Raw genomic sequence first — 13,431 nt, 5'->3', positions numbered from 1 at the left:
GAGCTTTCCGAATCGTCCTACGAGTTTTTGCCGAGTTAGCAACTCGGCATTCTCTTGTAACTCGTATGCTGAAAAAACCCCTAGTGGGAGAGAGGCTACGTGTTTTAAAGAGAGTTACGGAATTAAGGCTTTAAAACGTACTTCCGTCTCGTCCACAGGACTACTTTATATACTAGGCTATATATAGGCTCCTTGTGTAAGTATTATGTATTTTATGTACAGTATATATAAAATATATATATAGGAGCTTAGAAGTATCCATAGGGGGATACTAAAACAATGAAGAGGGTTAAAAACAGTACCTTAAGGAGAAAGTAGTATTGCTAAGGGGAAACTAAAACGACGATAAAAATCATAGGCAAAAGAGTTTCCCCTTAAGAGCCGAATAAAGGAAGTAAATATATATATTGAAGAGTGGGTTTGTATGTATGCTCCAAATGAAATAAAATGTAAAAGCAATGAAAAAACTGTGTACAATCAATGAAAGTTGACTTGCGGAACACAAATTTATTAAGCGATAACTTATTAAGTTGATAACTTTAACGTTGATAAAGATAGCAGGAGCTATCGAAATATCCATTTGATTTTGTTATCACTTAATAAATTTGTGTTCCACAAGTCAACTTTCAACGATTGTACAGATAGAGTTTTCTCATTGCATTTACATTTTATATACATATATAATATAAATCATCAAAGGTACATAAACAGTGTTTAAATAAGGACATGATGGAACATTGTAGGCTACCCTGTAGCTTTTCAACGAATAAAGTCCTATAAAAGTATATATATGTATATAGGCCTTAAGATTATAAAAATTAAGTTAAAGTCAACAACCAGTCCACTGTTGGTTAAATCAACTTAAGATATATTGCAACAATAATAGTGCTTTAAGCTAATATAAACCCTTATTGAAATCTGAATGACTGACATAGATCAGCTGTGAAAAAAACTGCACCCACTCAACAATTTTTCTACAGACAAGTGTCAGTAACTGTCACGTTTTTGTGATTTCGATAAACTATGACGCATTAATAAACAAAGAAATTTGTTAGACTATTGTAAGGGTGTTCTGATAACATAACAAGGCCTATATTGTTTACAACTCCCCTGTGAGTATTTTAAAGTAAATAATGCTTTGGGGTTTGGCTGTTCCAATTCTTCACTTTATAAACAACAAACACAGTGCACTACATCCTTGTTCTCGCTCGTATCGATGGATACACTTGTTTTTTTGTTTGTTTTTTTAAAAATAAAAACAGAGGCTGAAATGGCTTTAAAAAAAATCAATAAAATAAAAACAAATTGAGGCTGAGGTAAAATGTCAAATGAGAAAAAAATAGAAACCAACAAATCTTTATCTGTGCCTTATTTTTAATAGTTGTGACTATATATAATACATGTTAGTATAATGTCAGTAAGGGGTCATCCATAATTTTAAACATTTCAAAGGGTACAAAACATATAGGGGAAGCGGGTTGAAAGTGTTGGCATAAGCAGTGGCGGATTCAAGGGGGAGCCCAGTCGGCCTGGGCCCCTTAAATTTTTCAAAATTTAAAGAGAAAATTTTTTTATTTTTTATTTTGAGACTCCTGGATCTGCAACTGACTAAGTACTCTTATTTATGTAAAAGACAAAATGATGATTTCAAAATGATACAATTTTATTGTACACTCTTTTAGGGGGAAGAAGGGAGTCACAGAAAAGAGTATGTTTCATACTGCTTTGAAAATGTTGAAAATTATGGATAGCCAATTAAACCTTGAATCACTCTGAGAATGTGTTGGCTCCTGATGCTTTCAGAAGAGAAGGTGAAAAGGTACTGTATAAACAATCAAAATGTCAAAGTGGTGAAATCAATAATTCAGAAATATACGAAGTGAGAAGTGATTGCATCGTAACCAAAGATAAGAATGTCCAGAACGCATCACTTCAGCTTTTGCTACAAACTTGACTTATTCCTGCATGTTACATGGAAGTAATTAATATGAAAGACTGATGCTGACAAAGACTGAACAGAAACTGAGTATTGAGCTCCAGGGATCAATATAACTAATGAGGATTAGCATATCTAAACCAAACAACCACTTAACTTTGGATACATTTACTCACAGGCATATGAAAAAGAGTGTAGCTAAAGATTGACATTATAAGAAAAGACTTATTGCAAAATACTTCTATTTCTAGCAAAATAAAAGCATTGACACTTTTATAGCTAGCTGAGACACACTGCCAGTGTTAAGCATACACTTAATTTGTAAAACTATTTTAAATGAGTACTGAGTAACCTCAAATGTGTTGGATGCAGTTATGGCTTCAAAATTTGCATACTGGGGAAACTTCAAGTTCAATACTTTGGTATACTAGTATTTCAACTATTACTTCAAAATCATTATTACCAATCATCAGAATTAAGGCAAGTTATCTTACATAAACAAAAATTAATAAAGAACATGCAACCATCTAAATGAATAACACACTTGACCCACTACACTATCACTGGCGTTAGCTCAGTGGCGTTAGCTAATCTGGGGTCTGCAGGTAGCGTTAATAACGCCAAGGACGTGGCGTAGTGAGTGGCTTTAACAACGCCACTGCCTAGTTCACACACAAAGGCGTACGCTACGCCAGGCTTAAGCCAGCCTTACACCGTGTGTGTGAACATAGCCTAAGTGTTCAACTATAAGCTTGTATGTCGACTGTACCATACTACCACCATGGATATATTTACTGTGTACCACCATCTATCAAACATAGGGTGTCCACCTTATGTGGTACTGAAGTAAAGTACATCATGGGTTCCAAGTCTCCACAAGTCTCTCAGAAATCAGGACGGTCTCCCTCACTCAGACAAGAAAATAACCCATCTTCATAATTAAAATCTGCATGTTTTACTAATGTATTACCCCTTAATTAGCATTTGTCTCATGGAAATCAGTGTTGATTGGTATCACAATAAGCAGCAGAAGAAAATTAGCATGCTACAATAAATAGGGGCGGACTTAGGAGAAGAAAAAAAAAGAAGGTAAAGAAAAAATTGATCGCCCAAAAAAGCCTCAGAGATTATTTTCCGGCTTCTAGAAAACAACCATTTCGCAGGGATATGCCCCCGGACCCCATAGGGTGATGTTAAATCAATCTTCCCCACTTTTCGGCCCCCGGTTCGGACATTTCTAGATCCGCCCCTGATCAACAGATCTTCCAGAAATGAATTCTTCCAACTTGGGACACTTAGTACATAACACTACTAGACCTATAAGTAAGGCATTACTACAGTACAGTGGAAATCTATAATAATGTGCAAACCACAAAAAAAAAAATGCTTTTTGGTTACAAGGGGCATATCTTATCCTGCAATATACAAAATTAGCTTTCAATGCCACTTTATAATCCTGGGGAGGGGATGAATGAGAAAACAGAGGTAAAAAGCCTTGGTCAAGGGCTCAAGCAAATTGGATAGCAAAGGATTCAAATCTCTGTCCTCGACATTAAGAGCCTGATCTGCAAGGAATTATCATGGCATTTTCCATTAATTTCACTTTAATACAGGTGGATTTTAAAATGCAGAGCTACAGTATTGGCTATGATTACTGTAAAGTAACTCCATATTTCAGATTGGGTGCAACAGTAGCTTGGTATTTTTTGGGGGGGTTTTTTCAGTGCTTTTTATTTAGCTATTTTTTTTGTTGTTGTCTGCTTTAACCTATTGTCAAGTAATATAATAATAATAATAGTTGGATTTGTAGAGCGCATCATGCGAAAAAGCCTCTATGCATAGATACCTCATTTATTTGCATTATAATCCATCAATTATTATTTATTATTATTGAATATACTCTTCGTAAAAGAGTAGGGGATTGTCTCTTGGTGTGCTGCTCAATCCCCACCAGAAGATTCCCACTGGAAGTAAGTCTGGATTTTCATGGATTATCCTATTATCCTTGGTATGTTCACACAGAATTAATCCCACTTCTAACCCTGGGTCAAAGGTTCAAATCCTATGAAATATTTCCCATATGTCCATATATAGTCATGATGTGCCCATATATGGTCATTATGTGATGTCATAATGACCATGGTTAGGCATGCGTCATGATCAGAATGAGAGTTGGAATGCTGTACAGTATACTAATGTCCTATGTAAAGCAGCATCACAGTAGTAGGTACTTAATTTGAGGGCACATCAACCAATGACCTACTGAGAAAAATGGTGATTACAAAGACCCAAATTTCAATGTGTCAAATTGTTTGGGAAAGAAATTATGATGAGACTTACTTGAACTCTTACAGATGTTTGTGTCGTTCTGTCATAGGATGACGTCAAGACCAAGACAAACATGATTTCAAGAGGATCAAAGTATGAAGAGTGCACCACAAAAAACCTGATGTTAATGACAGTAACATCCTTAATTCCAATGTAAATGGTTGCCATGGTAAATAATGTATTTTTAGGAAAGTTCTACAGTAAATATTTATCAGGTTTGATGGAATACTTTCTTCTTTTTTTTTATTTTTATAAGAACCAGCAAAATTTTGCCCAGGCTCAGTGTCGGTGTTCTTATTTTTTTGCCGATTTCAGGCTCAAAATCTTCTTATTTTGTTCTTATTTTTACAGTTCACAAACATACAGAAATATTATTGTACAGATTACAGTATATTACTGTATTGTACTATAGAGGGTATTCCGATATAATACGATATGATACTCTTTTATTGTCATTTTAACAACATGGTAAAAAATAAATTTGTGTTGAATGATCCAATAGACAAAATAAATAGTACGTTCAATTCAGAAATATAAAAAGATAGTCAAACCTTCTATACAGTAAGTTACAGTTTAGGATGTGTTGGTTTTAAATATAAAACCTCATTTGATATTTTACCTCAGCCTCAATTTTTTCTTATTTTGTTCTTAATTTTTAAGTAATTTCTACATCAGTGTTCTTATAAAATGTGTTCTTATAAAAAAAAAAAGTGGTTCACAAATGCTTGCCTTCCAACATAATATAACTTACACAACAAATTGCTAAATAGGAAGACACAGCGTACAATAAACACTGTTTATGATATTAATCATACTGAACACAGGTCTATTATTTATCATCTTAAGAGTTTCTGACCTAAATTTGACATAACAACTGAAGAATTTATCACTCTTTAGCACTTGGATTGGTGGGAAAATTCAATAGTAATCTACACACGTGAAAAAATGCAACCAAGTGTGATTATTTGAAAGCTCCTTTCTGAGGTCAGTTGAGGGTCTTAGAATTGATTACACAACAGACATGAAAGCGACAGACATGAAAGCGCCATACCTACAACACAGGCAAAGGAAATGAACACTTTCGACATGCTACATCCAAATTGTAACAATAAACCAAATAAAAATTAAATGCTAGTTTCAGGTCCCACCCTCATCAAATTTTGGAGCCTCATAAAAACATTTTAATATTTGCTAATTTAAAAAAAATAATAATATTCCATGGAAAATACAAATAATGACATCTGAAAGATTGTTGTCAAAGTCTACTGTAGAGGCCAACTCAGCATCGTACAACGCAGCCCGACGCGATTTGTTGTCACGTCGGGTCTGTGTGAGTTAAACGCAGACGCGATGGTTTGCGTCGGGGGCAGTCGCGTCATGGAATATTAAACATGTTTAATTCTCACAACGGCTTAAGACTGTTCCCGACGATAAATTGGGTCGGGCTGCATCGGCCGATGCTGTCTGAGTTGGCCTTAAGAAGTGAAAAAATATATGGCAGAATACATATTTATACTCCTTTTAATTTTTGTTATATACAGTACTAACCTGTTTACCACTACTCTAGGATAGTAAATAGAAAATAGTAAATGCCCTCATCAAAAAATAATTTCGATTTCCTAGATGTGAAACTAACAAGGAATTTTATTTGGTCTAATACATTGTGAAAATTACACAAATCAATGGTGATGTTGGTAGTCTATAAGTGGATACTTACCTGGATAAACCGACTAATTGCCTATTCTTTCTCCCTCGAGAAACACCCCTCGAAAATAATAGGACAGTCGACTCCTGGCGGCAAGAACAAGCGGCCCCGCAACCATGCATGAGGAAGTTGCATGGTTGCGGGGCCGCTTGTGCTTGGCGCCAGGAGTCAACTGTCGAGGGAGAAAGAATAGGCAATTAGTCGGTTTATCCAGGTAAGTATTCACGAAGTAGACACCAAGATTTTTATAAATTTTTATACTAAATACTATGTTTGCTTCTGTTATGAAGGATTAGTAGTGGGATTAGTAGCAGGGATTTGCTGCTGGATCCCTTCCATGAGATCTAGTTTTAATGATCTTCCATAACATATTTAATTTTAACATAATTTTAATTTTTAACATGTTTAATTTTAACATAATTTTAATTTTTAACATATTTAATTTTATTTTGCTGTGCATGGTGATACTCATCGGCACTGACTTCTGTGAGAAAATTAATAATTAAATAGTAAATAAAAACATGAAAATATTATAAACTTGCAGGGAGATGGGTTATTTTCCGGGAGATTCATGCTTGTATGCGGGAGTGTGGGAGGCCCTCCCGATTTCCAGGAAACTCCTGCGACTTCCGGGAGACCTGAGACCCCTAGATTTGTAGTGCAATTAAGCTGATAAAAGTCGATTTTTCACAGGATTTGATTTTGGGATCTTGGGATCAGCAGGTAAACAATTTCTGATAGCTACAGCATAAGGCCCAATAAAAAAAATTATTAGTTTATCCCCCTCGTGCGCATGCCTTCTATGGTACTGGGAAAAAAAAATTTTTTTGGAAAAATTGTTTTTTTTAAATAATTTTATTTATTTATTTTTTTCATTTATTTTATTAAATAGTTAGTAGATATTGTTTGCATTATCTAAATCATGTTTTACTTTGAATATCAATGCACCAGCAAACAATCCAAGGGTGATATTTGGCTTTAGCAAAATAAAAAATTTATTAAAAAAAAGCCTCCCTCCCTTTTCCTGCCCAGATAGGAATAATATTTTTTATAGGGCCTTACTCATTTTTTAATGCAACATGCTCTGAGCACACTTGACTTTCAAATAATGATTTGTTTCTTCACATTTTCAAGGGTTAGATCTCACCAGGGTTCCCTTCAGTAGACAATTACAAAATACAAGGGTTACTTTGTTTTATTGTGACCTAGGATGCCATCTTACATCATGGCTGTCACAATATCTACTAATCCGAAGCCCCCTTCGTATCCTTATGATTAAAGAATGTCTGCTTCGTTGATATTGATACCCAGCCTAGGGGAGGATGATGAAGACTTATCACACATCCATGCGGTGACCTACTGAAGCCTGTCAAACTACTGTAGTTATATCTACAGTACCTACCTTTAAGTATAACTACAGGCCTCAGACATGTTCTGAGATATCAAGGGTCAAGAGATGGTACTCTGACTGAAGTCAAAAATGTGATGTCAATCATGACAATAACTCATAGATAATCAAATAGGATGTTTAGATTTTACTACTTTGAAGGATGTATCCTAAAATGTTTGCCGAGTTATTTGTCTAAACTAAAAATGTTATGATTTCAAATACAATACAGCTGATATTAAAAGTAAAATTTCTGATAGATTTAATCATGAAACCTATCACTGGGTTTTAATAAAAACAGATGTATATAGTATACTATAGGCAACACATTTTTATACCTTGTTTTTCGAACTTGTATATAAGATCATCAAAGCACTGGCAGTTAATCTGTTTAATTCTGTTAAATATAGTTTTATCAATATTGTCATCATCAATGATATTATGTTTAGTAATTCATTTTAAACCTTCTTGTAATAATTAACAATAACTGACAATATGGAACTAATTAATTAACACTGTGTTATACTGATATCCTCATGGTCAGCTATTAGCTGGACGGTGACCGCAGTATGCCCTTTGGACAGCTCAGAAGTTTATTGATGTTTATATTGTGTACACATTGTTGATACAACTGGGTAATAATTGAATGAATAGGCACAAAATAAGTACACTACACTACACAGTTAGCTTCACTAAGGCCAGATGGAAGGCTTTTTTTACATTAAATAAATTTAGTATAATATTTTTTTTTTGTTTGAAGTGTTTCTTGATTCTCATTTAATTATATTTTGTTGCCTTTTATTACTTTCCATTTTCCATCTGTATATTTTGTATGATATTTTCAGTACATTAATATTTAAAAAAAACAGCCTTATTAAAAACTCCTGAACAAATGATTCAAAATAAATATTATTTATATTATAATGAAATTAATATTATCAAGATGATGTACTTATATTTTTAAGACTGAAATTATAAATAATGATAAAAATTAGGTTGTAAACATTACCAATTCTGTATGCTACTAATAATACGCTTTTCTAACAGCGGCACACATCACATCAAAAAATCCAAATCATTAAAACGAAATCTAAAGAGCACAAAAACGACGATAAGATTAGAATGAATCAAAAACAATCTCCCCTTTCAAACTTAATAATATGTAAAACACAATTTGTGAAAACAGGGTAGCCATTCCCTGGACATGAATAACTTAAGTTAAAGGAAATATTTAAAATGAAAAATAAAAAGGCAAAGAAATACTTAATTAAATGAACTGCACCTAGTTTATCTACATAAAGAAACTATATAAATAATGATGATGAGCTGCAGATATGCAAGTTATGATTTTATAAATCAGAAGCAGTTCCAAGCTACATAATAATAGTGTAGTTTTATATAGCGCACATATCCATCTAATGTAAGATGCTCAGGACGCTTGATATGCGGACTAGGAACTCGATCGATGACTTTCTTCTCTCGTCGTCCACGACAGGGGCTGTCTATTTCAGTACACCGGGGTATCCCCCTACTCGTCTCGAAGGATATACTGGGTTCTTTATAGTGCACACGAGCCATTGTATACACTAAGCCTACGGTTTATAGTCCTTATCCGAGAAGACTTGTTCTACCACCAGAACCATAGGCGAGCGTGTTGTTCGAACCAATGCCGATATATGGCTATAGCTTGCGGCACCCCTGCTAACCGCTCAGCCATTCGACTCACATAATGCCTGGCTTCTCCACATATCCCACTATCCAGTAAGGTCAATGGACTGCATTAACATTTGGGTAGCATTTGTGGAGTTATTTGTGGCTTATGGGATTAGCCCCATTTAAATCTGTGTCCACTCTCTATTAAGAATAAAGATGGTATAGCAGGTATAAGTTACCTGCTGAATAACAGTATTTAATACATGTGCCTTAAAATCCTTTCATTTCAGTCACCACTAAATACATTAATCATTGTATTGTACAATATTGAGATAATTATCTACTAATTATTCATTATGCATAAGAAAGAGTCATTACATAACTTTAAGTGGTTTACTGCACAGTATACCACAATATTAATAAGTAATTAAATTAGTTAGCTATTGATAATAACCTAAGGTAAAGTTTAATGGAAATTTCATTGAATCCTCAACATGAGTTCTCACTGAAACAAAGCAAGAAGCTAAATCTCAGTAGTTCAATATATACCACAACACCCTGGGAAATGTTTAAAACAACTAACTAAAAAATGGTAAAACAAAATAAATAATAAAATACTTAAATGTAAATAAAAAATGGATCAAAAGTAATCCATTTCCAGTACAATAAACGAGACACAGGTCAATACTATAGTTTTTGGTGATTGGGACTTTTTACAATGAAGATGGCAAAAATAATAATAAATATTAAGAATAATAATAATTAATAGCATTTGTATAGCACTCATTTCAATTTTAAAGAAATGCTCTTGATGCTTCTCCTGCTTTACATGTTTAAGTTTGCTCTTTACATCTTGCAAAAGACTAACAAGTCCATCACTGCAAGTTTGATTTTCCCCATGTTTTCCAAATTGACTCTTTTTCATATCATTTACAGAAAACCAACATTTAGTAGTACTGGTGTAGCATTCTAGTATTAGTATCCAGTGGCTGAATTCATGGGGGAGGGGGGACGGGCACCCCCGCCCACACCCTAATTTTTTTTTTAATTAAAAAAAAAATGAGAAAAAAAAAATTCTACTCAAACTTCAAAGAGGGCCATTTCCAGCCATCTAGAGGTGCCATAATCATAAATTTTCTTAACTCAGCCCCAACCATGGTGGGGCTTAAGGTAGTACAGACCCTCCGTCTGTGAAAATCCCTCTTTGGGCCCCCTCTATTTGAAATTCCTGGATCCGCCACTGGTATCAGTAGCAACAGAAGTATTTTAGTAGTTCAGCAATAATTGCAAAATATCTTTAACAAGGGCAGTTGTGATATTGAGTGGTGATAATGGCTGATAAGTTGAAGGTTACAGATTATATTAATAAGTAATCACTTGATGTGACCATCTTGGAATGCCAACAACACCTTTCAACAAGGACTTTGCATTCATTCATTCAACACTTAAATGATATTGTAGAAAATATCACCGATTGATCTAGACTAAGATCCCTAGGTAAGTTTGCCATACAAGGATTTAAAACAAACTCCAAAGCAATACAAGCCATTGTTGACTCAGTATTTCAATCTTTCTTCAGGAATTCATCTGTTTTGACAAATAAATTTAGCAATATTGGATCGCAATGGCTTACAGTACATCTCATTGCTTTCTTTAATGTTTGTGTACTCATTATCCAAGTACTGTACTAGCTTGCTTTTCTAGTGAAATTGAAAATCTGACTACCGATTTCACTCATTTTTAAAAACAATATTCAATATTCATGTCGAATGAAAACTATTACTAATTTTTAAACATTAGTGTGCTTATATTTGCTTATTATATTTGATTTGTATGTAAATAACACAAGTGTAAATAATGCAAGATGGTTTTAATGTTGCACATGTGGTATAACACTGACAGACTTAAGAGATTGACTTGCTTTTACAAGCATATTCAAGACAATACTACTAAAACTATGTACACTACTGTGCATGCCTGCTGTAAGGTTTCTTCAAATTTCTAATTATAGACTTCAACCAATCAGTAATTAAAGCAACTGTAGCATTAGAAGGGGTCTTGTATTGTATAGTTATATAGTAGTCTACAAAGTTAACCATTTAGCACTTTTAATTACATACTGTATATTGGCAACATTCAGTGGCAAATCTAGAATCTTAAAATGGGGGAGATGATGGAGAGGCACAAAGGTGAAGGGACTCAATGATTAGGGGAGTGGAAGCTGGCTTGCAAAATATGATGACTTGAGGTGTTTTTTAACTACTTGAGCATGGTGGGTGGAGACTAAGGAGTACTGTAAAAAGTATTTTTTGGTGTGCTTTTTCTGTGAACCCCCTAGATATGCAACTGATAACATTGCAGTACAGCATACTATACTTTTACAGTTCTTGGAATAGGAAACTGAAATGATACAGTATGGTAATTAATGGAAAGACGATGTCTGTGGATATAGTATGATGTCAAGAGTTTACATCATGATATTCAAGCGCCTTCCAGTTGTTGCAAAGGATCACATTAAACTAATCAACTGCAAAATTACTTTCAGTAATTGGCCAAATGATTGGATTATAATTCAGCAGAGTGGAACTAAATGAGTGAATGATTTCGTAAATTCCTCACCAGTCCAGCATCTTGTTCTTTAAGTGCGGGTACTCAGGTGTCATACCACCATCTTGGTCTTTAAGTGCGGGTACTCAGGTGTCATAATTTGAGAAAATGTCTCCTCATTGATGCAGCCAATAAGTTGTAACCCCTCCTGTAATTGCCTGTGGCCGTGACACTCCCAAGATGAATGTTTCCTAGTCATTTTGCCATGATGCAGTTTAGTGAAAGGGTGATCTTATTAGAGTACTAAAATTAAGCACATCAACTTAAGTCCCACATCATAAATTACTACAGTACAAAACTCAAGGTTGCAAAGCCAGTTCTGAATTGACGAAAATTAAACTCTTGAACTTTGAAATTTTAGCAACATTTCTGATTTACTATAACAATAAAATTTAATTTAAAAGAGAAGAAGCTATATACTACTACATACAACCTCGGTCAAGGACATGTCAAACAGACAATAGTTATGTAAATCCACAGTAAAATTAATATTAATTAAGTAGAGATATTTGGTTCTAGTTCAAGTGCTACCCTTCTTTTTTATTAATAAACTGGAATGTACTCTGGAGAGGTAAATGGGATGAGTGGGGAGGGGTGGTGCAAGTTCAGCTTTGACTTCTCACTGCCTAAACCCAGGGCCCCAGACTTTAAAGGGCCCATGATATTCATCAGCAATTTTTTTGCCCTAAATCAGCTGAGCATACAGTAGCCTTTTATGGAACAGAACGTGTTAAAGAAAATCAAAATACACCCTTAAAACATCGAAAATGTGTGTCCAGGCCTTTTTCCTGTTCCTACTTGGTCTTACCTGGATCCAGTAGGACCCCAAGAAGCTTTTGCACAGGGTTTAAGGACTCTTCTTTATGCCACTGCTGGAATGTATTCAAATGTAGTTTTTCTAGGATACATTTAGAGGGAAAACCTCTCTGACAATGTTTTAGACTAAGAAAAGAATCCTGTCCAATATTCAGGATCTTAAATTCCCTTTTAACTGAGGTTAAACTAACAATAGGTGCTTTGTCCATTATTCTTTCCTGTTTTCAACTTCGCAATGCTTCTATTAGTGTAAAAATAGGGAAGGCTTACCTGTAGTCTTATACTGTTATCCAGGTATTCCCACAAACCATTATACCAGTATCAGTTTAACGATATACATAATACCTGCGTTATTTTGGGGGGGGGGGGCTAGCTAGGCATTGCTATAATTTGGTACAAATAATAATAACAGTCGACTTTTACAGTAGAGCGCATAATAGATACTATCAATTAAAGATTTGTAGCATATAGTATGCCAAATGGTGTACTGAAAACCTATAATTACTTCGCCATGCAAACCTTCAAAGATAATAATATTAAAAACATTATCATAACATAGCAACATTAATATCTAATTAAATAAAACTAGGTACTTATAATTACTTATAATATTAACTGACTTTGCCATGAAAAACTTAAAGATAATAATATTAAAAATATAATAGCAACTATATTTAATCCAACAAAAGTAGGCACTTATAATTACTTATATTAACTGACTTTGCCATGCAAAACTTAAAGAATATTAAAAATATAATAGCAACTATATCTAATCCAATAAAAGTAGGTACTTATAAATACTGTACTTATATTAACTGACTTTGCCATGCAAAACTTAAGGATAATAATATTAAAAATACAATAACAACTATATCTAATCAAAGAGTATAAATAGAACAAGAGAGCCAACAACGCTCATTGGGAGCGTAAAAAAACGATACGCTCTACGCAGCTAGTGTAGGACGCCAACTAACGCTTGTATATGTTTTATTACCCAGT

General features: G+C 34.1%; 1 protein-coding gene across 2 annotated transcripts in view; it reads right to left on the bottom strand.

The window, feature by feature from the left end:
- Positions 1 to 13,431, bottom strand: part of LOC117117549 — a 94,292-nt gene that overhangs the window by 67,828 nt on the left and 13,033 nt on the right. The gene's annotated exons all lie outside the window — the stretch shown is intronic.

This window comes from Anneissia japonica, unplaced genomic scaffold (assembly GCF_011630105.1).
Source record: "Anneissia japonica isolate Jap-2015-1 unplaced genomic scaffold, ASM1163010v1 scaffold287857_len828801_cov194, whole genome shotgun sequence".
NCBI lineage: Eukaryota > Metazoa > Echinodermata > Crinoidea > Comatulida > Comatulidae > Anneissia > Anneissia japonica.
This window is presented reverse-complemented; position numbering and strand designations above follow the sequence as displayed.